Consider the following 24,879-nt stretch of genomic DNA (forward strand, 5'->3'; position numbering starts at 1 on the left):
CGGATTCTACGGTCGATAGAGCGTCCTCGAGATAGGAAACGTTAGACATGTTTGAGCTGAAAAAATGAAGAGGGACATGACGAAAGCTGGCGGGGGAAAGCACGGGTGGTGCTACCGAAGAATGCTCGTGGCGGGATGGGGGTGTCTTACGTCTGCGTCGTGACCAGAGGACGCGTGGTCCCCTTGCTAGGCGTGATTTATCAACTTACCTTAATTCATCGGAGCCGTTTGTGCCGTGATTTAAAGGGGACGGAAGATGTTCCTGGTGTATGACCGTGCAGGTGCCAGAAATGAACGTGTGACTGCTGCAGCGGCAGGCACGGGGTGGGAAATGTGCGAAATGAGCGGAAATTGCAGCATGGAGGGGGTGATGGAACGTGGACCATGAATCATGATGACTGATGGAAAGATTAGCAACAAGGGGTCTGCTGAGTAAACGTGTACCAGGGCGATCCTGGGTGACCTGGGGATGACCAGGGCAGGAGACATGTAGACAAGGACAAGGAATGGTCCAGGGCGTACCTGGTGAGGATGACTGCTTTGGGAGACGTGAGGCCTGGGCATACCAGGCCAGGATTTGGAAAAAAGAACATGGAAGAAGAGTGTGATACCTAGTAGGAAGGAGACCAAGGCGGACCTGGTTAGTGTGAGAATGAGTGTGCGGGCGCCTCAAGCGTGAAAAGACATGGGTTGCGTGACCCGAGGAGAAGGAAAAGGAGAGAGGGACAGAACCCAGGTGAAATGGAGACAAGGAAACGGCACATGGAAAGGAGGGAATCCAGGGCGTACCTGGAGCGAGACGAGTGAAAGACCCCTGACATATGAGGCGGGGGTGTGGAACCTGAGCCAATCAGGGGAATGGGAACAGACATGCAAGGAAGAGAGGAAAGTAGCGTGAAGAAGGCAGGGCGTTCCTGCGGACAGGAGAAGATGACAGAAGGACGTGTGGGGACCTGAGCGTATATTTTTTTTTTTGGTGGGGCTAGCTTGAAGAGACCTAGTGTGCTGAAATCAACATGCATGTGGAAGCTGCTAATCAGCAGTACTGGCCTGACTGGAACGTGAATGTTCATGGCAGACTTCCTATGCATACTATTGACTCTCTAAATCATTCCTTATGGGATTTAAAGATATTTTAATATAGAGTGCTGGGCAGTCTTGTCATGCCAATCATGAGATAAAATGAAAATGTTGTCGCAGCTGTTTACGGATGACCTTCAAAGCCGCTAGAGACTTCCCTTGGCACGGAATGCATGGCTGTCAAACTTAACTCTGACTGAGTGATGGTAATGCCATGCAAAAACGCTCTGCCAGTTCATGCAATGATACAATCTGCTCAAGCTGACGTTTTCGCAGCAGGGCGAACGTCCTTATAACAATGTATAAAAATTGGATCTAGTAAAAATAGAAAAATGGAATATGAATGTGTTTTAAAGCCAAGTCAGAAATACTGCATGGCACCTATGACTAATAGCGCACCCTCCAGCCACTCACAACAGATGCAGTTTTAAAGGGGTTCTCCGGGACCAGAAAAGATGGGTGCCCCTGCCAAACAGCGCCATGCCCGTCCACAGGCCGCCTGTGGTATCACGCTCGGCCGCATGGCAGCTGCAAGCCATGGACAAGCGTGGGGCCCCCTACCATGAAGCCGCCATGCATCCGTGACCCCGGACAATCCCTGCAAGGGAGCGGTACAAATGTGGAATGACATACATACATAGCATAAATATGTGGCCCCCTACTTCTTCCTCGATGTTCTTGGGTCACTGATGTGAACGGTATTCTCGCCTAGAGTTAATAATGTGAACCTGAAGTGGGCATCTAACAGAACTGAATGTCCTTTCAGAGAACAGAATGTTTGTTGAAATTGGCATAAAATTAGTAAAGGAAACAATGTGCCCAGTCAGCATATACAATGCACTATACTACGGGGCTTATTGGAGAGGTCATCGGGTAAAATCACGGACTGTATAATTCTCTTTCAGGTCTTATGTCTGTGGGTGGAAGCGCGGCAGGAGGCAGTAGCGGCAGCTTCCGCCGGCTTCCGGCTCGCCGCAGCGGGGAGATCACAGGATGCGCTCCACGCTGGAACGCATGACGGCGCGCTGGAAGTGGCAGGAGAGGAGGACGATGGTCGTACGGCAGCGGTGCGGAGGTACTGGTGGCGGCTCTGGGGGACGGAACCGGAGGAGGAGGAGGGGAGAACTTACCATGAAGGCGGCGGATTCTGGCGTGCAGAATCGCGGCACGTAGAGGCTGCTTGAAGGCCGGAAAGGTAATGAAAGGTGCGACTCCTCCCACCTACCATCAGGCGAGAGAGGACATGCACCAGGAGAGCTGGGCGGTGGAGCTTAAGAAGCCCCCTACGCCCCTCCCACAAAAGCAGGCTGGGTTCAGCCTGCTGAATATATATATATATTATAGCACTATTATTTCACATGGCACTGACATTTTTGTATTGCTAACACTGCTATTCATGTTCTGTTATTTGGAAACCTTTTATGCTTTTTACGTGCATGCTGTATTTTTATTCCATCTGGAACCATTAATTGTGAGTTGTCTGGAAATGTAATTGCCTTATGGAACTGTTGTTTGGGTAATACATTACAGTATTCTTTGCTAACTGTTTAAACCTATGATTTGGATTTTGTAATGAATGAGTGCAACGGAGCGAGGCGCAGCCATAGTGTAGTGTAGCTTGACTTAGGGGGAAATTGAAGTCAGGAAGGGTTAAAAGCGGATTGTGGATGGATGGGATAGGGGGGAAGAAAAGGGGTGGATCTGGGGATTCGCGGGCTGTATATAACCTGGGGAGAGGGAGGGACTCCCCACCAGCATCCAGTGTGAATAGGTGAAGTTTCAGGTCAGGTTAGTGGAGAGCATGGCTTCCTTAGATGCTTTGATGGAGGCAGTTCGGGCAGCTGCAGAACTTCACGGTTCTGCATGGCTGCAGAATAGTTTGCAGGAGGCGCTGGAGGTGCCGGCTGGGTCGCAAGTTAATGTGGTGGAGAGGCCCAGGGCGAGGAGATTCGTTCCTCCTGAACTGTTGAACCCTGAGGCGACCCCCCGGGTGCGGCGGCACTTAAGGAGCCCCACCAGGGACCCTCTGCTGGCGTCTGCTGGGTCCGAAAGAGTTACAGCCGGCCGGCACAGCGGGAGGAATCCTGCACAGTGCTGGGCTAGAGTCGGGTTAACTCTCGGCCTTCGCCCTATGTGCGGCAGGTGGGGGGGAGTTGTGCAGCGGTGGTCCCCTCGCTGTATGTCCGGGGCCAGGGGCGAGCCGAAGGTCGGGACTTACCTGTTCGGGGGGCGTCCAGGAGTCCGGAAGAGCAGTGGACCGTGCAGCCCCATCAGAAGTCGGGGGGGCCTTTTTCCTCATGGGGCATCAGTGGTCGTCAGCCTTCTTCTTCCAGCAGAAACAGATGCAGGACTTGCAGGCCAGAGCTCTTTGAGTGACAGGCCCCTGGTGGTAGGAGCAGGTTTGGCCCCGCCCACTGCGCAGCTTGCGGATACGTCTGTGGAGGTTCGGTCGGATGCGGCTCGCGGCCGTCGGGCCGTGGAGCAGGAAAGACAGGCCAGGAAGGAAGACGTCTGGAGTGAGAGGGGGCGGCAGCTGTCTGGCAGAGTGCCCAGCGCCAGGGAAGCGGCGGAGTCTCAGCCCAGCCATGTGGATGGTGGCACGAGTTTTACGGAAGAACAGGCCTTGGAAGATGGTGAAGTTAGCCAGGAGGATTCGGAGGGTGACGACAGGCTTGAGGACTGTACTGGTCCGTCAACTTCCACTACACCGAGTGGATTGCAGCAAGGAGGCGTGTCAGCGATGTTGGCAGCTGCTGAGAGGCTACCCTGGGGACAGCCAGGTGATCATCCAACAAGTCAGTTGCAGGGGTCGGGCAGGATCGGGTGGGATGTGAGATGTGAGGTGCTGGGTCGGACAGGGTCTGAGGGGTTAGCACAAGAGTTATTGTCCGGTTTGCTGTCTCTGGTGCCGCATTTGGGATCGGGTGCGGGGGCGACTCTAGCAGCAGTATGGGCTCCGGTGTTGGCGGCGGGCGTGGGGGAGCAGGCTTGTTCAGTTAGTTTGGCGAGCACGCCGGCTGTCATGGTAGGTGCTTCGGTTGGAGAGGCAGCGGTGAGTGGGGGTAGTAATAGTAAGCTTGGCGAGGACTTTAGGTTGGCGGATGCTGCGAAAAGGGAGGTGTATGTGTTTGTTTTGAAGGGCTGTTGGGGGCACATTGGAAGATAAAAGTCAGGGAGAAAATCTGGAAGGACGAGTTTGTGGAGATTTTCTCACTGCTTCCCCTAGAAAAGTTCCATCTTGACAGTGTGAAGCCGGATGAGAGTAAAAAGGAGGAAGAGAAGCGGCGTTATCGGCTGATTCCGCGTACATTTTTTAACTGGCTTCAGGTATTTTAGCGAGTATCGTGGGCGAAAAGGCGCCAAAAATTGTTCCGCCCTTTTCTGTTATATGGATGCGATCGGGGAAGCGTACAGGACGTATGGGGGGTGGCGAGGCTCCGGTACGACGAGCAGTTTTGCCAGAGGAAAGCGGTCCGGCCGAGTATTAGGTGGGATCACAAAGATATCAGCCTCTGGATGCGGCTGATGGCGGCTCCAAGGGTGAGTAACCAGCCCTTTCGGGGAGCAGCCGGGGGTTCCCCGGCATCAGAGTAATTTAGTGGGGGAAAAAGGGATGCTGCTGGCAGTTTAATGAGGGTTATAGCAAATACCTCGCTGATTGCAGGTTTAAACACAAATGCTCAGGCTGTGGTGGGACTCCCAGTTTGTTGCGGTGCTTCAAGAGGGGAAAGGGAAAAGGATTTGAGGCTGTGCACAAGAGGGGTGATTCCGGTGGGGGTGGAAGAGATGGGGCCGTTTCTAAGGACTTATCCAAATAGGGAGGTGGCCGAGTTGTTGTGGGCGGGGTTTAGGGACAGTTTTAAGATCCCGTGCATTTCGGTTGGGGCTGTAGTCGCGGTGCGTAATTTGGTGTCCACACTGCAATGGCTTGATGTTGTAGCGGACAAGATTGGGTAGGAGGTTGCCGCAGGGAGGATTGCTGACCCGTTTGCTGAATGTCCCCTGCAGGATTTGTGGGTGTTGCCCTTAGGGCTGGTTCCGAAGAAAGAGCCCGGTAAATTTCGGCTTATTCATAACCTGTCTTGGCAACGATGGCATCAGCGACGAGTTATGTTCCGTGTGGTATGCGTTGTTTAATACGGCTGTGCCTTGGGTCCGTCATTTTGGGCAGGGGGCCTTGTTGGCAAAGATGGATATTGAGGCTGCGTTTCGTTTGCTGCCCATTCATCTGGATAGTTTTCATTTGCTTGGTTTTAAGTGGGACGGGCAATATTACGTTGATTTTTGTTTACCGATGAGGTGTTCTATTTCATGTTCCTTGTTTGAGACGTTTAGTTCATTTTTGGAATGGGTGGTAAAGCAGGAGGTGGGGTGGAATTCGGTTTTGCATTACTTAGACAACTTTTTGTTTATAGGGCCGGCTGGCTCGTGGATTTGTTCGGTCTTGCTGCGTACAATGGAACAGGTGGCAGCATGGTTTGGCGTGCCGTTGGTGCCGGAAAAAACGTAAGGTCCGGCTACGTGTGTGAAGTTTTTAGGCATCCTATTTGATAGTGTAGCGATGGAATGTAGGTTACCTGAGGACAAGGTGGCGGATTTGAACAGTGAGATTGTCTTCCTGAGTACGGCCAAGAAAGTGCAGCTTCGGCGGGTACAGTCTGTGCTAGGTAAATACAATTTTGCTTGCAGGATCCTGCCGATGGGTCGAGTGTTTTGTAGGCGCTTGGCGTTGGCCACTGCAAGAGTGAAGGCACCTTTTCACTTTCTGCGGTTATTGTCTGAGGTGTGAGCAGATTTTGAAATGTGGAGGCAATTTTTGTCAGAGTTTAATGGTTGTTCTGTCTGGATGTAAGCGCACATTTCCAGTGTTGATTTGGAGCTGTTTACGGATGCTTCTGGGTCGGGTGGTTATGGTTCATTTTGTCAAGGGCAGTGGAGCGCGGGTCCTTGGCCAGCGGAGTGGAGAGCGGCTAGGTTTTTGGACAATTTGGCATTGCTAGAATTGTTCCCGATTGTTTTGGTGACTGAATTGTGGGGGGAGTTGTTGAGGAATAAACAAGTGTTTCTGTTGTGACAATATGGGGGTGGTGCAAGAAGGGAACAGTCGGCTAACTCCCCCCCCCCCTTCCCGGTTTTGCATCTGTTGCGCCACTGGTTTTCGCAGACTGGTGCCGAACGTGGATGGGAGGGGTCTGCTTTGTCCTCAGTGGCTCTGGAGCATGGCCTTGGGGTCTCCAGATCTGATTAGGCGGTCCGTGAGTAGTGGTATGTGGGCAGGTGGGGGGTTGCAAGGTTATTGAGGATTTTCAGTCATTGTTGGTGTACTTTTCTCTCAGTGCGGGTTTGTCTTTTTCGGTAGCTTCCAAAAGGGTAGCAGCGGTGGGGTTTTGGTTACGGTTGCGGGGAGTGCACTATGTATCCAAGAGTTTTTTGGTGCATCAGGCTTTGAAAGGGTATCGACGCAGTGTGGTAAGGAAGGACACTCGTCGTCTGGTTTCTTTTGCTGTGTTGCAGGAATTGTGGGAGCAAGCTGGTGTGGTGTGTTCGTCTGGTTATGAGGTCTGTTTGTTCAGAGAGGCATTTGCGTTGGCCTTTTTTGGTGCCTTTTGGGTATCTGAGTTGGTGTCTAGTAGTCGGGTTCATGAGGGTGGTCTATTACGGGAGGATATATGCTTTGGGGAGGATGGTTTGCAGTGTGTCTTGCGCAGGTCTAAGACAGATCAGATTGGCAAGGGGATGTGTATTTTGTGTCGCTCTTTGGGTGGGTCGGTTTTGTGTCCAGTGAAATGTGTGGAGAAATTTTGGGGTAGGCGGCCTGATGTGAAGGGTTCGTTGTTGGTGCATTCGGATGGTACGGCGTTATCACGTTTTTTCCGTTTGTGGCAGTCTTCCGTCGGTGTTTGACTGCAGCGGGTTATCTGGCGCAAGAATTTGCGTCTCATTCTTTTCGGATAGGCGCGGCGACTGAGGCGGCTAGATGGGGTTTAGGGGAGGACGCTATTAAGCGGATTGGTCGCTGGGAATCGGCGAGTTATCGCTCGTACATTCGCCCTCATATGTTGTAGGGTTTGGGTTTTAGGATTGTTTGCGTTCATTTTCTGTTATTAGTATAGTTATGTTCAGCCGAGTCTAATTTTGTTTATTTGCAGGGTCTTTACCGTGTCTAGCGTGGATCCTCGGACATTCTTACGTGCACTCTGCGGCCTGATGTGAGGACAAACGGAAGGCAATTGGGCTTCCATCCAGAGGTTTTACAGGTGCGATGGATTGGTTTGAGGGGGCTCATGTGGGGTAGGGTGCTTCAGGATTTCCATGCTTCCCTTGTGTATGACAGGCCTCTGGATATTTTGGTGTTGCATGTGGGCGGGAACGACCTGGTGGTTCGTTGTTCCAGGGAGGTGATCTGGGACATTAAACTAGATCTAGGTGATCTAGTGATCCGGGACATTAAACTAAGATGTGCATGACAAGTTGGAGTGCGCATCTCAGGAAGTTCGGCAAGCTGGTGGTTTGGGCTCCTGTTGGGCAAAAAGGGCCTGCAGGGGTATATGGTATTTATGGATTTGGTGCCCTTGGGTCGGTGACCGCGGCCAAGGGTAAGGTGGAATGAGGAATCGAGGTGTGGAGAGTGACGAAACAGCTTGCCTGGTTGCCTTCTCGGATCCTATCACCTGTATTTTGTTATGTTCTGTGTTGATGTTTATTTTACATGGTATATATATATTGGTTAATATGTTGTTTCAATAAATAGGGCCGCGAAGGCCATTTTTCCATCAAGAAGTTGTCCTGTGTTTTATTTAGGTGGTGGGTGGTTTAGGGTGGCTGATAGTGTATGACTGAAGGGATCTTCCATCCTAATAAGTCAATCACTGTATGGAATTATGAGGTGTACTATTTATGGCATGATTAATTTTGCATTGTATGGCTTTATTAGGTGAATATTAATTCAGCTTTATTTTTGTGTCTTGCTAAGTCTTATTGACACACTTCATTGATAAAAAAAAGTATTTTGGTTGTTGTATGTTTGTTAGTGTTTAGATGGGATTTGTGTTGCGATGCAACTGAACTAAGTAGTATTATACATCACATAAAAACTGCACCGCAAAGGTCATCAATATCTGATCATAAGGGTACAACTGCTGATACCAACTCCATTCATCAGCTGTTTGTAGAGGCTGGTGCATAAGGCAAGTGACGTCACGCGGATTGGTCACATGACCTAGTTGCAGCAAAGGGCTATTCAAGCAAATGGGACTGAGCTGCAATGCCAAGCACAGCCGCTATACAGTGGATGGTTCTGTACTTGGTTATCTGTGATGAGGCCTCAGTACTTAACAGAGTGCCACAGCCTCTGCACATAGTTGATTGACAGGCGTGCTGGGTGTAGGACCCCCACTGATCACATATTGATGACCCGAGGATAGGCCATCAGTATAGAAGTCTCTGAAAATTTTTCCAGAGTTATGCTAACAAGGCACAAATACATATTTAAAGGAGGTGTATTCCAACATCCCTTTTCCCCTGAATTTGTGAGGCAGATAAGCAGAAAAACAAATAATACTCTATAGTACACACAATGCTTTTATTATTAACCATACAAGAGTAGTTTCCAATCATATCCTTACTGAATTGTACATCAATAATACATAGTGGTGAAATTATTTAGCACATCAGTGTAATGATTAGCTTAAACTTAATAAAAAAGGCATGTTTTATGAAAAAATTATTTCCCACAATGTTTGATTAATGGACAACGCTTTGTGAATGTGATTGTACATTAAACATCTAAGGACAAGGAATTGTTGTTTTCTTAAGAGCTGTGTTTGCAAGGTTTTTTTAATCAACATTTCACAACAACATCATTTATTGTGGTTATCTGGCCTGCTAATACAGTTATAAAGGAACATCTTCATCTGTTATGCACTTACACAAGAATGCAATAAGCATTTCTGTACACCAAAATGATAAATCTACATAGAGCAGGGCTAGTATTAGGGGGGCCAAACTGGAAAATTGCTCGGGAACCCAATCCCCAAGGGGTCAGCCAGGCAATCCAAGGCATTATATTTTTGCCCCTCCCTGCATGCAGGGTGATCTGTCTGAGCCTGCCATTTAGTTTGTAGGGCTCCAAAAGTCTCTTCTTATGTGCCTGCAAAAGGACTCATGTCCACAGTCAGCAGATGAGACAAGAACAGAGGCACCAACAGACAACTCAACCCTGTAAGAGACCTGTGAGCTTGCAAAAAGAGAGTGGCTTAGAGACTGTGAATCTGCCATTAAATGGTGATTGGATATATATCGGTCCGAACTTAGCTATTATTTGGATTAACCCAAATCTTTCTGGATTAGTGTCAAACAAATTCACTAAAACAGCACATAGTTTTAGTGCACATGTCAATGGGGGAAAAAGCACTAGGGAGGAAGAAGAAAGGCTCTCACATGACCCTGAGATGAAGTGGGGTGGAGGGCTTTCCCTGATTAGCTCCAAGGCTGACAGCCTGGATGAGCCAAACAGTGCTGCAGCAGGCAAGGAGGTAACCTAGCAGAACAAGCAGACCACCAGTCTGTGCTCAGCTGTGAAAGTGGGTGGTCAGATCTTACAGTGTCTGCCAGGAAAACAATCTTAGGGAGTGAGGGACCCTGTAAAATCAATCAGGGATAATCAGAAATCAATCCAGCTTATTGCCAGAAAAAGTAAAGGGAAAGGCTAGGATTGCAAAGAAGAAGTGTGTGTGTTGTGTACAATAGACAGAAGCAGTGGAGCTGACAGACAGGTAGAGAGGGGGCAGGACCTGTGAGTGGCTGTGCCTGCTATCAGAAGTGCGGGTGCACCTCAAAACTAGCTACCTGCAAGCAAAAAACTTTCATTTTGCTTCCCCATTTTCATAGAAATCCTTTTTTCGTGGGGTTCAATATAATTAAGAAGAATTTATAAATAAATAAATATATATATATATATATATATATATATATATTAGAAAAGATGGCGGCACCGACAAGAATCAAAAAGAAAAAATGCATGCACAGCCCAATGGGAATAAGCTCACCCAATATACAGGATACAAAAAGCGGGCAGCACTCCAGACTTGTGAAACACTGGAAAACTTTATTCACCCATGTGGCAAGGCAACGTTTCGGCATATTACCTGGTATTGAGCCGAAACGTTGCCTTGCCACATGGGTGAATAAAGTTTTCTACAGTGTTTCACAAGTCTAGAGTGCTGCCCGCTTTTTGTTTCATATATATAATTACTGCAGCAATACCCATTGTGTGGCAGCAATCTACTTGTGTGTATTAAATTGAGTATAAAGCCATCCGTTTATGTATTTTCAGTTTCCACAAGGTCACAAATTTATTTTTTATTTTCCATTTAATTAAGAAGCATATATACATGATTACTGCAGCAATATCCATGGTGTGACAGCAAACCTGTCTATGTTAAGTTGAAAATGAGCATCAAGCCTCAGTCTATCTGTTTACATATTTTCTGTTTCCACATGATAGCATTTTTCAATATAATTACATGATTACTGCAGCAATACCTATGGCTTGGCGGTTATCTACCAGTGTGTCTAAAGTTGAGATTGAGCAACAAGCCTCAATCGTCCGTTTACGTATATTCAGTTTCCACGCGGTTGGAATTTACATTTTTGGGGGATTGTTAAATATAATTAAATCAGTATACATATACAGTGGATATAAAAAATCCACACACCCCTATTAAAATGTCAGGTTTCTGTGCTGCAAAAAAATGTGACCTATAAACTGTACCACTCTATTTAAAAACAAACTGAAATCTTTTAGGTGGAGGAAAAAAAAAAAACTAAAATAATGTGGTTTTCATAAGTGTGCATACCCTCTTATAACTGGGGATGTATCTGTGTTCAGAATTAAGCAATCACATTCATAATCATGTTAAATAGGAGTCAGCATACACCTGCCATCATTTATAGTGCCTCTGATTAACCCCCCAAAAAGTTCAGCTGCTCTAGTTGGTCTTTCCTGAAATTTTCTTAGTCGCATCCCACAGCAAAAGCCATGGTCCACAGAGAGCTTTCAAAGCATCAGAGGGATCTCATTGTTAAAAGGTATCAGTCAGAAGAAGGGTACAAAAGAATTTCCAAGGCATTAGATATACCATGGAACACAGTGAAGACAGTCATCATCAAGTGGAGAAAATATGGCACAACAGTGACATTACCGAGAACTGGAAGTCCTGCCAAAATTGATGAAAATACAAGAAGAAAACTGGTTTGGAAGGCTACCAAGAGGCCTACAGCAAAATTAAAGGAGCTGCGGGAGTAAAGGTGTTATGGCCAAATACCAGTCAATATTGACACAAACCTTCAGGTTTTGGCTAGAAAGCTGAACATGAAGAGGAACTTCATCTTTCAGCATGACAATGACCCAAAAAAGAGGGGGCAAATCTTGCCAAGTCAAAATGTACCATGCTGTTAGAATCAGGGTTCCAACCTGGAGAGGGAACGTGAGAAAGGGAGACCACATCCAAGGGAGATCAATGGATGAAATTTAATTGTGATTGAGCGGAAATGTGGGAGAAGCTATTAAAACTGAATAATTTAGAGGAAATTAGGGGGCGAGCTGGAAATTACCCACTCCCGACTCGGAGAGGTAGTGACGATAAATAACAATACAGGACTCTTAAGATCCCTTGTTATTGGAATGATTCATAAAAAATTATAGGGAATGTCACTGTGGTACTGTATTTTGGATTTGAAAACGTTAGCCTGGGAAGACCCTGCTGCCGCTTTGTTGACTCTAGATAACTTCTGCCTAATCGCACGTCCCTGTGACGTCCACAATCCATTTGGATATCTTCTCTATCAACTTTTGATGTTCTTTTCTGAGCCTACCATGTTGATCACGGTTATCGGCGAATCAGGGTTCCACGCCGGAGAGGAAGCGTGAGAAAGATAGACCACATCCAAGGGAGGTTAATTGTTTCAAATTAAATATGATATAGTGGAAATATGGGCCAAAGTATTAAAGTGCAAATGTGGGACAATTTGTTAAAGTATAAGCATTGATTGAAAGGAGGTGGCGCGCTTTAATTATTGAAGAATTTTGAAAATGTTATTCCTTGTCAACTATGAAGAGCAGGGGTTTCTATCCGGCAATGTTTCAAAAATGTCACCTGACAATGTAACAGACGATTTTTTTAAAGTTATGTTCCTGTCACCTATGCAGAGGTCCCGATTGACATCAACCATCCATTTGGATATGTTCTCTATCAACTTTCGATGTTCTTTTCTGAGCCTACCATGTTGATCACAGTTATCGGCGAATCAGGGTTCCACGCCGGAGAGGGAGCGTGAGAAAGAGAGACCACATCCAAGGGAGGTTAATTGTTTCAAATTAAATATGATATAGTGGAAATATGGGACAAAGTATTAAAGTGCAAATGTGGGACAACTTGTTAAAGTTTAAGAATTGAATGAAAGGAGGTGGCGCGCATCAAATAATGAAGAATTTCGTAAATTTTATTCCCTGTCAACTATGCAGAGCAGGGGTTTCTATCCGGAAAAATTTCAAAAAAAAAGACCACATCAAAGGGAGATACAAGTAGTAAACATTTTTGGGATCGAGCGGAAATACGGGAAAAGTTATTGAGGCGCAAATGTGGGAGAAATTACTGAAGCACAAATGTGGGACAAAGTATTAAAGGGCAAATGTGGGAAAAATGATTGAAGCCTAAATGTGGGACAAATTATTGAAGCGCAAATGTGGGACAAATTAGTAAAGCACAATTGTGGGACAAATTATTGAAGTGCAAATGTGGTACAACTTGTTAAAGTTTAAGAATTTAATGAAAGGAGGTGGCGTGCATCAATTAAAGAAGAATTTCAGTCACATATGCAGAGCAGGGGTTTATTCACGTCTAAAATTGTAAAATGTCAACCCAATAATGTAACAGAAAAATTAGAGGAATTAACCTGTCTACTTTTTCTAATTTTTCTAATGTTTATTGTCACACAAAATTGTAAAAGAAAAATTATTGAAATTTATTAAGCTTTCAATTAGGTAGAGGACGGACAAATTACACCAAAAATTGGTGATTTTCACCCGAAAATTTAACTGCCAATTTTTTTTTTAATTACCTGTCTACAAGGTATAGCAGTGGTACAGGTATATCACACCCAAAAATAGGTGAATTTCACCCGAAAATGTAACAGACAATTATTATTATTTATTTTTTACTTGTCTACTAGGTGTAGCAGTGGTACATCACACCCAAAAATTTGTGAATTTCACCTGAAAATGTAACTGACAATTTTTTTTATTTTTTTTAACCTGTCTAGAGCGTAAAAGGCTTTACGGTCTACGCGTTTCGACAAACTGTCTTATTCATGACCATGGTTTAATAAGACAGTTTGTTGAAATGCGTAGACCGTAAAGCGCTCTGATCAGCTCATGGAATTTTTTAAAGAATCACAATTAAAAGGCTGGATTTTATCCGCAGTGCATGTGCTGGATAATATTTGTTTCCTGAAGAAAATAAAAACATACAGCATCCTTCAGTAAAGCAAAATAAAAAATAAAAATCACTGTACGGCCCTGCAGGTGCCCCAATGATGTTTTAGTAAAACAAAATAAGGACATGAAGGCAGTGCCAAAAAAAGTAGTGGAGAAAAAAATTGGTTCTTTTAGTCCATGTTATGGCAGTGCAATCCCTTCTGTTGATGTAGAATGACTTTCCATCACTATTAGGGCTCCTGCACACGCAGTCCGCAAAAAATGGATATGCTAAAAATACGGATGACATTCGTGTGTATTCCGCATTTTTTACGGAACAGCTGGCCCTTCATAGAACTGTACTATCCTTGTCCGTAATGCAGAAAATAAAAGGAAATGTTCTATTTTTTGCGGAACAGAAATACGGACATACAGAAACTGAATGCATAAATAGTAACTTCCGTTTTTTTACACCAATACACAATATTAGCCGTTGTGTGGCGAAGTGCTAAAATTGCAGCCCTTTTTGTCTTGTATTAGTGGCAAAAGTAAAATATATTTGCCGTTCAGCTGTGCAGTTATATGTTCTAAAGCCTTTTTCTTGTGTATTAGTTGAAAAAATATATATATATTTGCCGGTCAGCTGTGCAGTTATATGTTTTAAAGCGGAAAAACAAAAAAATATATTTGCCGTTCAGGGGTGCAGTTATATGTTCCGGGAATCAGCAGGGTGGCAGCAGTGGGAGGTCGGGAGCCAAACATGTCTAGGGTAGACCACCCACTTCGGAGGAACCAACCTGCCCAGGATGTAGTGGTGCACAGGTTCACGGAGGTAGTGGCAGCAGCAGTCAGTCAGTGCATAGTGTTGGTGGTAAAAATCACCTACTCGGCCGTATGGCAGTTTTTTTTTTTTAAAGCTGCCGGAGGAGGTGAACATGGCCATATGTAGAATCTGTGGGCAGAAGGTGTAGTGTGGCCAGAGTGCCAATGTTGGCACCATGGTCCTGCGTCAACATCTGGAGCATCACCATATAGTGGCCTGGGAGAACTGTGGCTCCGATGTGGTGGTCCAGTGCATCACCCAGTGACGCGCACCTGGTTTCAGGCAGTCAAGACTCCACCACCTCAGCCAAAGGGAGCTGTCTGTCCTTCCTATCATCTGCTGGTCCATTTGCTCCCCCTCCTCGCCCTCCTAATCCTCATCAGTCATTCTGTCAGCAATCGATCACCGAAGCGATTACCAAGACAAAACTGTTTGTGTGCACTCATTCAAAGTTGCAGAAGCTGAACGTGCTGCTGTTCAAGTTGCTGGTGCTGCAGTCCCTCCCTTTCCAAGTGGTCGAACTTTCAGAGAACTGATGGCTTGTGCCAAGGCGAGGTGGAGAGTCCCAAGCCGTCATTTATTTGCCAAAAAGACAGTAGCAGCCCTACAAACACATGTAGGACAGAAGGTGGGCCAGTCCTTGAGCCCGTCAGCGTCTGCAAAAGTGCACAGCAGTGCCGATATGTGGAGCTGTAACTATGGTCAGGGACAATACATGTATTTAATGGCCCACTGGGTCAATATGGTTCCTGCACAGCCACACCAGCAATTTGGCCAGGTGACGCCGCTTCAGCATCCACGTTGCCACATCGTTGGTCCCGCGACAATGTCCGCTTCTGCCTCCTCATCCTCCACCGTGTCCTCTGCCTACACTGCAGGGATAATTCACAGTCCCCGTCCAGCATACCACATGTGCAGGGTACAGTGGTGTCATGCTGTTCTGCACCTCGTTTGCCTTCGCAAACTGAGTCACACAGGGGAGGAACTGCTCCATGTCCTTCATCAGGAAATTGAATCCTGGCTTTCTCCACAACAACTCAAAATCGGAAACATGGTGACTGACAATGGGAAGAACATGGTGTCGGTGCTGCCTCCAGGAGGGCTGAGCCATTCGCCCTACATGGCACACGTGTTCAATCTGGTTGTCAAGCGGTTCCTGAAGTCTTCCACCCATCTGCAAGTCATCCTAAAAATGGCCAGGAAACTTTGCATGCACTTCAGCCACTCATACACCACAAAGCACACCCTCTTTGAGCTGCATCGGCAGAACAGCATCCCCCAACATAGGCTGATATGCTACATTTCCACCCATTGGAATTCCACCCTCCATATGTTGGACTGACTGTATGTACAGAGAAAGGCCATTAGCAATTTCCTGATGATCCAAGTGGACAGGAGTACTCCCCTGTGTAACTTCAATGTCAGCTAGTGGCAGCTCATGCGTGACACCTGCCGTTTGCTCAGTGTCACGAGGGTATCGAGAACCATGCCTGACTCCGTTATACCCGGGGTCAGTAAGTCGCAGCGGTTGGCTACACGTTCTATTTAAGATAGGGCTGTTTTCCTTATGGTAGCTTTCTGGGTTTGCTTTGCAAACTCTTTTGGCTCACTCAGGGATCCGTAGCTCCTTCTCCTCAGCTGTTCCTTGTCCAGCACTCCCAAACCTCCTTATATTCCTCTCTCACACTTCTCTGGTTGCCAGAGATAGAGCTTCCTGCCTGGACATCTATCCTGACCCACTGGAGCTGTGTTGCTGCGTTCTCTGACTGTTGATGCAGAACGCTACCCTCCGGATCCCTGTTGGACCTTTGTGGACAGTTGTTGTCGTCCACCTGGGTGTTGTGTTTGTGTTTGTCTGTCCTCTCCCTGGTGTTTCCCTCTTAGTGCAGTGGTGAGGACTAGCAATCCCACCGGCCCGTTCACTATCTAGGGCTCATTTCAGGGAAAGCCGTGGTTTAGGCACGTGATCGCCGCACGGGTGAGGAACCCGTCTAGGGACGTCAGGGCAGTCAGGTGCCAGCCGCAAGGTGAGTTAGGGGTCACCACCTTTCCCTCTCCCTTAGGCAGGGCTTTCCCTGTTTTCCTCCCTGTGCGTGACACCGGTCATTACATTTATCTCTGGCCCTTATTTTGTGTAGGTAAAAAAAAATATATATATATTTATATGATTATTTTTTTTACCTACTTAGAATCCAGTATGGATCAAATTGCTGCTCTGTCCAAACAATTTCATGGCCTGTCTTTGGAGGTGGTAGGATTGAAGGCGTCGGTCCTCCAGCAACAGCAGCAATTACAACTGACCGCAAGCCCAGCGGTTGCTACTGGTAACCAGGTTGTTGCGGAACCCAAGGTCCCTCTCCCTGACAGATTTTCTGGGGGAAGGGACAAGTTTTTGGCATTCCGTGAGGCCTGTAAGTTATATTTTAAACTGCGCCCTCACTCCTCTGGTAATGAAGATCAGCGGGTGGGGGTTGTTATTTCCCTGCTGCAGGGGGACCCGCAGTCCTGGGCGTTCTCTTTACCTACTGATTCCCAGGCTCTTCGGTCAGTGGATGAGTTTTTCGGGCCTTGGGTCTCATATATGACGACCCTGACCGAGTAGCACTGGCTGAATCAAGATTACGGAGACTCTTACAAGGAGAACGGCTGGTAGAGGAGTATTGCTCTGAATTCCGTAGGTGGGCTACGGATACCCAATGGAACGACCCGGCTCTCAGGAGTCAGTTCTGCTCTGGGTTATCCGAAAGGGTTAAGGATGCGCTTGCATTATATGAGACCCCTTTTTCCCTTGATGCGGTTATGTCTCTTTCTATCCGTATAGAGAGACGCCTTAGGGACAGGTTGAAAGAACCGGAGAAATTGGTAACTCCTCTCAAGCAGCAGTTAGTCTGTACGGACTTAGACGAGCCTATGCAGCTAGGGGGAACTACTCGTCAGGTCCGTCCTCCTGAGGCTCGCCGTAGGCGTGGGGTTTGTTTTTTTTGTGGGGAGAGGGGTCATTTCATTAATGTCTGTCCTTCTTTCCTCAGAAACAAAAGACCGTCGGAAAAACTACTAACCCCAGGCTGTGTGGAGGATGTCAGCCGGGGGGTATACGTCTCCTCCATACGTACATCGCAATTTGTGTTGCCAGCAGTTATTGTTTTTGGTGATAAGACGGAGACTATTTCTTTCTTTTTAGACAGTGGAGCAGGGGTAAATTTGATAGATGCCCATTTTGCCCGCACTTTGGGTTTGTCTCTCTGTACGTTACAGAGACCCATTCCCATATTCGCTATTGATTCTGCTCCCCTGTCTCAGAGAAACCTCACCCACATTGTTCATAATATACACCTTCGGGTAGGGGACCACCATAACGAGATGCTTTCAGGTTATGTTCTGGAGGGGCTTCCCACTCCGGTGGTGCTGGGTCTTCCCTGGTTGGTAGCGCACAATCCAGTAGTGGATTGGCAGGCCAGGGAGATATTGGAGTGGAGTGAGCAGTGCAGAGAAAATTGCTTAAATAGCAATTGCTTAGTCGTCTCCATAACTACCCTACCTACATTTATTTCGGATTTTGAGGATTTTTTTTCTGAAAAGGGTTGTCAGAAGTTACCACCTCATCGTCCTTATGATTGCCCGGTTAACCTTATTCCCGGCGCAAAATTACCCAAGACCAGGTTATATAATCTTTCGGGTCCAGAGAGACAAGCCATGAAAGATTATATCTCCGAGAGCTTGGCTAAGGGACACATCAGGCCCTCTTCTTCACCCGTGGCTGCAGGGTTTTTCTTCGTTAAAAAGAAAGATGGGGGCCTGCGTCCTTGCTTAGATTTTCGCAAATTAAATCGGATAACCATCCGAGACGCATACCCTCTTCCTCTCATTCCTGACCTGTTTAATCAGATTGCGGGTGCTAGGTGGTTCTCCAAACTTGATCTTAGGGGGGCCTACAATCTGATTCGTATTAAGGAGGGGGATGAGTGGACGACAGCGTTTAACACCCCTGAGGGGCATTATGAAAATCTAGTTATGCCTTTCGGTCTGACCAATGCTCCTGCCGTCTTTCAACATTTCGTTAACGACATTTTTAGTCATCTAATCGGCAGGTTTGTGGTAATATACCTAGATGATATTTTAATTTATTCGTCTGATCTGAGAACACATGAGGAGCATGTCAGACAAGTACTGCAGGTCCTACGGACGAATGAATTATATGCTAAGATTGAAAAATGTGTCTTCGCCGTTCAGGAAATACAATTCCTGGGTTATTTTTTATCTGCTTCAGGTTTCCGTATGGATCCTAGGAAGGTCCAGGCAATTTTAGATTGGGATCTTCCTGAGAACCTCAAAGCACTACAACGGTTCTTGGGCTTCGCGAATTTCTATAGGAAATTCATTTAAAATTATTCACTTATTGTAAAACCGCTTACTGACATGACTAGGAAGGGGACTGATTTTTCTAAATGGTCTGACGCCGCTAAAGTTGCTTTTTCCTCTCTTAAAGAGAGGTTTACCTCAGCACCTGTACTAGTCCAACCTGATGTCTCTCAGCCTTTTATTGTTGAAGTCGATGCGTCAGAGGTGGGAGTGGGGGCGGTGCTGTCTCAGGGTCCGTCTCCTGGCAAATGGCGTCCTTGTGCTTTCTTTTCGAAAAAACTATCTGCAGCAGAAAAGAACTACGATATTGGCAATAGGGAACTATTAGCTATTAAACTTGCATTTGAGGAGTGGCGCCACTTCTTAGAGGGGGCAGTCCACCCCGTCACTGTGATTACGGACCACAAAAATCTCCTGTACCTCGAATCAGCTAAGCGTCTCACCCCTAGACAGGCTAGGTGGTCGCTATTTTTTACCAGGTTTAACTTTGTTATTACCTATCGTCCTGGGGCAAAGAACACCAAGGCTAATGCACTATCTCGTTGTTTCCCTGGAGGGGGTAATGTGAGTGATCCGGTGCCCATTCTACAAAGAGGAGTGGTTGTCTCTGCGGTACACTCTGTTTTGGAGGGGAAGGTGTTAGAGGCCCAGGGGGACGCCCCGGTCTCTTGCCCCTCAGAGAAATTGTTTGTACCGTTGAACCTACGTTTCGAATTATTAAAGGAACATCATAATTCGGCACTTGCTGGGCACCCGGGTAGTAAAGCAACCTTGGAGCTATTGTCTCGTCGTTTTTGGTGGCCAAGGTTGCGTCAGGATGTATTGGATTTTGTGTCTTCTTGTTCTACCTGTGCGCGCGCAAAAGTTTCACATACACGTCCTGCAGGGTCTCTATTACCACTCGTCATTCCCAATAGACCGTGGACACATCTGTCAATGGATTTTTATCACTGACTTACCTTTGTCTGCGGGTAAAACTGTGATTTTGGTAGTAGTGGACAGGTTTAGCAAAATGGTACACTTCATTGCGTTACCCGCACTACCTAATGCTAAGACTCCTGCTCAGGTATTCGTCAGTGAAATCGTGAAGCTTCACGGGGTCCCCTCCGATGTTGTTTCGGATCGGGGTACCCAGTTTATTTCTAAATTTTGGAAAGCTTTTTGTTCCCGTTTGGGGGTACACTTGTCCTTTTCCTCAGCTTTCCATCCTCAGTCGAATGGACAGACTGAGCGTACCAACCAAAACCTTGAGACATATTTAAGATGTTTTGTGTCTGAAAACCAAGAGTTGTGGTCATCATATTTACCGTTAGCTGAGTTTGCCATAAATAATCGTCGTCAGGAATCCACTGGCAAGTCACCATTTCTTGGTGCATATGGTTTTCATCCCCAATTCTGTACTTTCAAAGAGGGGGGGTCTTCTGGGGTTCCCAAAGAGGAACGTTTTTCGTCATCTCTTTCATCGGTATGGCAGAAGGTGCAAGCTAACTTGAAAAATATGGGAGGTAAATACAAATGCATGGATGATAAGAGACGGTCGCCAGGTCCGGACCTAGGAGTGAATGACTATGTGTTGTTGTCTACTAGGAATATTAAATTGAAGGTTCCCTCTTGGAAACTGGGTCCTAGGTTTATTGGCCCTTACAAAATTGTAGCTATCATCAACCCCGTGGCTTTTCGCCTGGAGTTACCTCAGACTTTTAAAATTCATAATGTTTTTCATAAGTCGTTACTCAAAAAATATGTTCCACCTCTAGAACCATCACCGCTGCCACCCCCTCCTGTTGTCGTGGATGGTAATCTAGAATTTCAGATATCCAAAATTGTTAATTCTCGTCGGGTCCGCCGCTCTCTTCAATATCTGGTGCATTGGAGAGGTTACGGTCCCGAGGAAAGAATGTGGGTTCCTGCGTCTGAGGTAAACGCCGACAGGTTAGTTCGGGTTTTTCATGCCTCTCATCCTGAGAGACCTGGTCCTGAGTGTCCGGAGGCCCCTCGTAGAGAGGGGGGTACTGTCACGAGGGTATCGAGAACCATGCCTGACTCCGTTATACCCGGGGTCAGGAAGTGGCAGCGGTTGGCTGCACGCTCTATTTAAGATAGGGCTGTTTTCCTTATGGTAGCTTTCTGGGTTTGCTTTGCAAACTCTTTTGGCTCACTCAGGGATCCGTAGCTCCTTCTCCTCAGCTGTTCCTTGTCTAGCACTCCCAAACCTCCTTATATTCCTCTCTCACACTTCTCTGGTTGCCAGAGATAGAGCTTCCTGCCTGGACATCTATCCTGACCCACTGGAGCTGTGTTGCTGCGTTCTCTGACTGTTGATGCAGAACGCTACCCTCCGGATCCCTGTTGGACCTTTGTGGACAGTTGTTGTCGTCCACCTGGGTGTTTGTGTTTGTCTGTGTTTGTCTGTCCTCTCCCTGGTGTTTCCCTCTTAGTGCAGTGGTGAGGACTAGCAATCCCACCGGCCCGTTCACTATCTAGGGCTCATTTCAGGGAAAGCCGTGGTTTAGGCACGTGATCGCCGCACGGGTGAGGAACCCGTCTAGGGACGTCAGGGCAGTCAGGTGCCAGCCGCAAGGTGAGTTAGGGGTCACCACCTTTCCCTCTACCTTAGGCAGGGCTTTCCCTGTTTTCCTCCCTGTGCGTGACACCGGTCATTACACTCAGGCCGTTTGAGGACACCACATACTTAGTCAGTCACCAGGACTACGGGATGAACAATGTAATTCAACTTCTTCATGTCCTGGAACAGATGCTGGTAAATCTGTCTGGTCAGGGTACTGGAGACATGGCGCCTAGATCTCTTGGCCACATGAGCACTGTGGGGGCTCAACTGGAGGAGGAGGAGGACATTGGAGCACAAGCAATGTGTAGCGAAATAGGTGGTTTTTCTACACACGTGACATGAGAGGAGGAGCAGGAGCAGCCAGAAAAGCTACAGGGCTATGAGAAAGACGATGCAGAGGACCCAGACACCCCGTGACAGTATGCAGTGGAGATGGAGGCAGCGAGTCCCTCTGAGTCACTTGTGCAAATGGCCTGATGCACGCTCATTTGCTTGCATAGTGACAGCCGAATTGTCACCATTCGGCAGATGGATGACTTCTGGCTCTCCACCTTGTTGGACCCTCGCTACCGATCCAAAATCAGGGCCTTTTTAACACCCACTGAGAGGGGGGACAAACTGAACTACTATAGAGAGATCCTATGTAGTCAGTTGTCCGCTGCCTCTCTGCTCCATCGTCCATCCTGTTGCAGGTCTGCTGCTGAAGGAGCTGGTACTGTTCCTGCCACCCTTCACGTTCCACTGCCATGGCTGCTGGGGAGGGGTGGGGTGGCAGGAACAGTACCAGCTCCTTCATCAGCAGACTGAGTCGAGAGTCACTGATAAACAGCTTACTTAACCCGCATAGTGAAGAAACTCCTCAGCAGCAGCTAAACATAGAGCAAAACCTGAACCAGCAGGTGGTGGCATACTTGGAGTGCACCCTGTCAGACATCATAGAAGATCCACAGGACTACTGGGCAGCCAAACTGGATTTGTGGCAGCAACTGGCCGAGTTTGCCCTGGAAAAGCTGTCTTGTCCGGCCAGTAGTGTGGCATCAGAGCGGGAGTTTATTGCAGCGGGGGCCATAGTTACCCCAAGAAGAACTCGCCTGTCCACCCAAAATGTGGAGAGACTGACCTTTGTCAAGATGGATCAGGCGTGGATCAGCTAGGATTTCCACCCACCAATGCCTGATGCATCAGACTAGATCATCTATGGTGCCACACCAACACTTTGACAAAAGAGACCAGTTTCTTCTGGCTACTTGCCTCAGCTACTATTTTGATGCTGCCAACTGCCTGATGCCACACATCTGATGCCAAGTGCTCCTTCTTTCACCCACCATATTTAGCTGGTACTGGTATTGCCACCAACCTCCACACTATGTCCCCTTGCCACTCAGTGGCCTCCTGATGCTGCTGCCACCTCCACACTATGTCACCTTGCCACTTTGTGGCTTCCTGATGCTGCTGCCACCACCATACTATGTCACTTTGCCACTCTGTGGCCTCCTGATGCTGCTGCCACCTTCACAATATGTCACCTTGCCACTCTGTGGACTCTTGATGCTGTTGCTACCTCCACACTCTGTCACCATGTCACTCTATGGTCTCCTCAAGCTGCTGCCACCTTCACACTATGTCACCTTGCCACTCTGTGGCCTCCTGATGCTGCTGCCACCTCCACAATATGTCACTTTGCTACTCTGTGGCCTCCTCCTGATGCAGCTACCACCTCCAGACTCTGTCATTGGGCCACTCTGTGGTCTCCTCATGCTGCTTTCACCTCAAACCTATGTCATAGGGACACTCTGTGGACTTCTTATGCTGTTTCCACTCTCCCCACTTTATGACTGGGCTGCTATTTTGCCTTTCGGCCTGGCTGACAGAATCGTTTATTTGTCCCTCCTTTTGATCTATCAAAAGGAAAGAAAAATGAGACACAGAACAAATCCTTTCTGTGTAGCAGCTGTGTGGCCTTTATGGTCCCATCAGAATTGGCTTATGATTTGGTAGCAAAAAGCAGGAGTGGGTGCAAAACACAGAAGACATGCAAATATTCCATTCACGTGTCATCTCTGTTTTGTATCCACTCCTGTTTTTTTGGGGCATTAGCAATACTGATGGATTACTGACAAAATTCTGACCAAGTAAAGGCGGATGCTCAACAGACTGGATCTGTTTTTGTGGGTTATTGTTCTGACGGATTAGAGGAAGGGCAAAATAATCAATGATGTTGACACAAACTTACTGCTAACACCCTCTCCACTCTGTCGGGGGTCTACTTGTATAAGCGTTTACTAGAACAGGTTCTGTAGGCATCTATGTGGAATCAGCTGTCGACAGTGTAAAAGGAGTGCGCCTCTTCTTGGCACTAACATTGACGTGTAAGGCTGAGTTCATACTTGAGTTATTTGGTCAGTTTTGGCCCCATGACTGCCCAAATATGTGAAGTGTGCAGTGATTCTACGAGCGATGCCCGTGATCTGCATGTCATATTGACTCACAGTATAATTTCACTATCACAGCAGACTCCCTATGCGTCTTACTGCAAGGCACAGTATTCTTCACCAGTATAAAGGCTCTCTGCAGCCAGGAAATAGCTGTTTAAAAAAAAAAATTGCCACTAATAAATTTGTATCAAATTTTCCCCAAAAATTCTGCGAACCGCTAAAAACAATTTTCAAAAATTTGCTCATCTTTAGTTGACATATAGAACACATTATGTAAAGCAAAATACATGAGTAGAATCTTATATGGCAGATTTCAAAATGGTGGCCAAAAATGATTTCACTATCAAATTATTCTGCTTCCCTCCCAAGTATTCCTTTCTCACATTGGAAGTAAATTTTCTACAAAGTATACTAGTTAAAAGAGTGTGTCCAGACTTTTACCTCACCCTGTGTATATACTGAAAAACATAAAATACTATAAAAATGTTTTGTTTTTTTTAAAAAAAGCACACTGTTAATCTGAACTTCTTAGATAGGATACAATAACTGCCACAGTAGGGATGTTTTTATGCCATGCAACTAGCTGGGCTAAATGCTGCAAGGTCAGAAACCTAATTGTTAAGAACAAGGTTTCAGCATTTCAAGCTCCACTTTTAATATTTTCCATTGTCTAAAGCGTCTCCTTTGTTTGCTCAAATTCTATACTAGTTAAGCAGTGTCTAGTTTATTTTCCCCTTTGTACTATTAACCCTTATGCAACTATTTAGAGGGTCCTTATATCTATATCAGGGACAGACTGCCTGTACACTATACTCAGCTTCCTTAAAAGAAAAGGAAATGTGAGACAAAATGGCGTCATCATCGGCAAAGTACCTTTCAGTTGTCCCCACTATTTATTGGCTTATTAAAACATTATATGTCACTCCTCTGTTCCATACATGACCTGGCACACAGCAATTATCCCAATTGCCCATCTTCCCTGGTTGTGTTTATGGTTAAGCCCAACTGAGATGTATTCGAGTTAGCCCCATTGTCTAGCAATATCAGCTGTTTAGGAAAACTGAGTTTGGCTTATTGTTGGATTTTAACTGTATAATTGAATTCTTAACATTTGATTTGGATGCTTTCCTCTCTCTCT

This window comes from Bufo gargarizans, chromosome 1 (assembly GCF_014858855.1).
Source record: "Bufo gargarizans isolate SCDJY-AF-19 chromosome 1, ASM1485885v1, whole genome shotgun sequence".
NCBI lineage: Eukaryota > Metazoa > Chordata > Amphibia > Anura > Bufonidae > Bufo > Bufo gargarizans.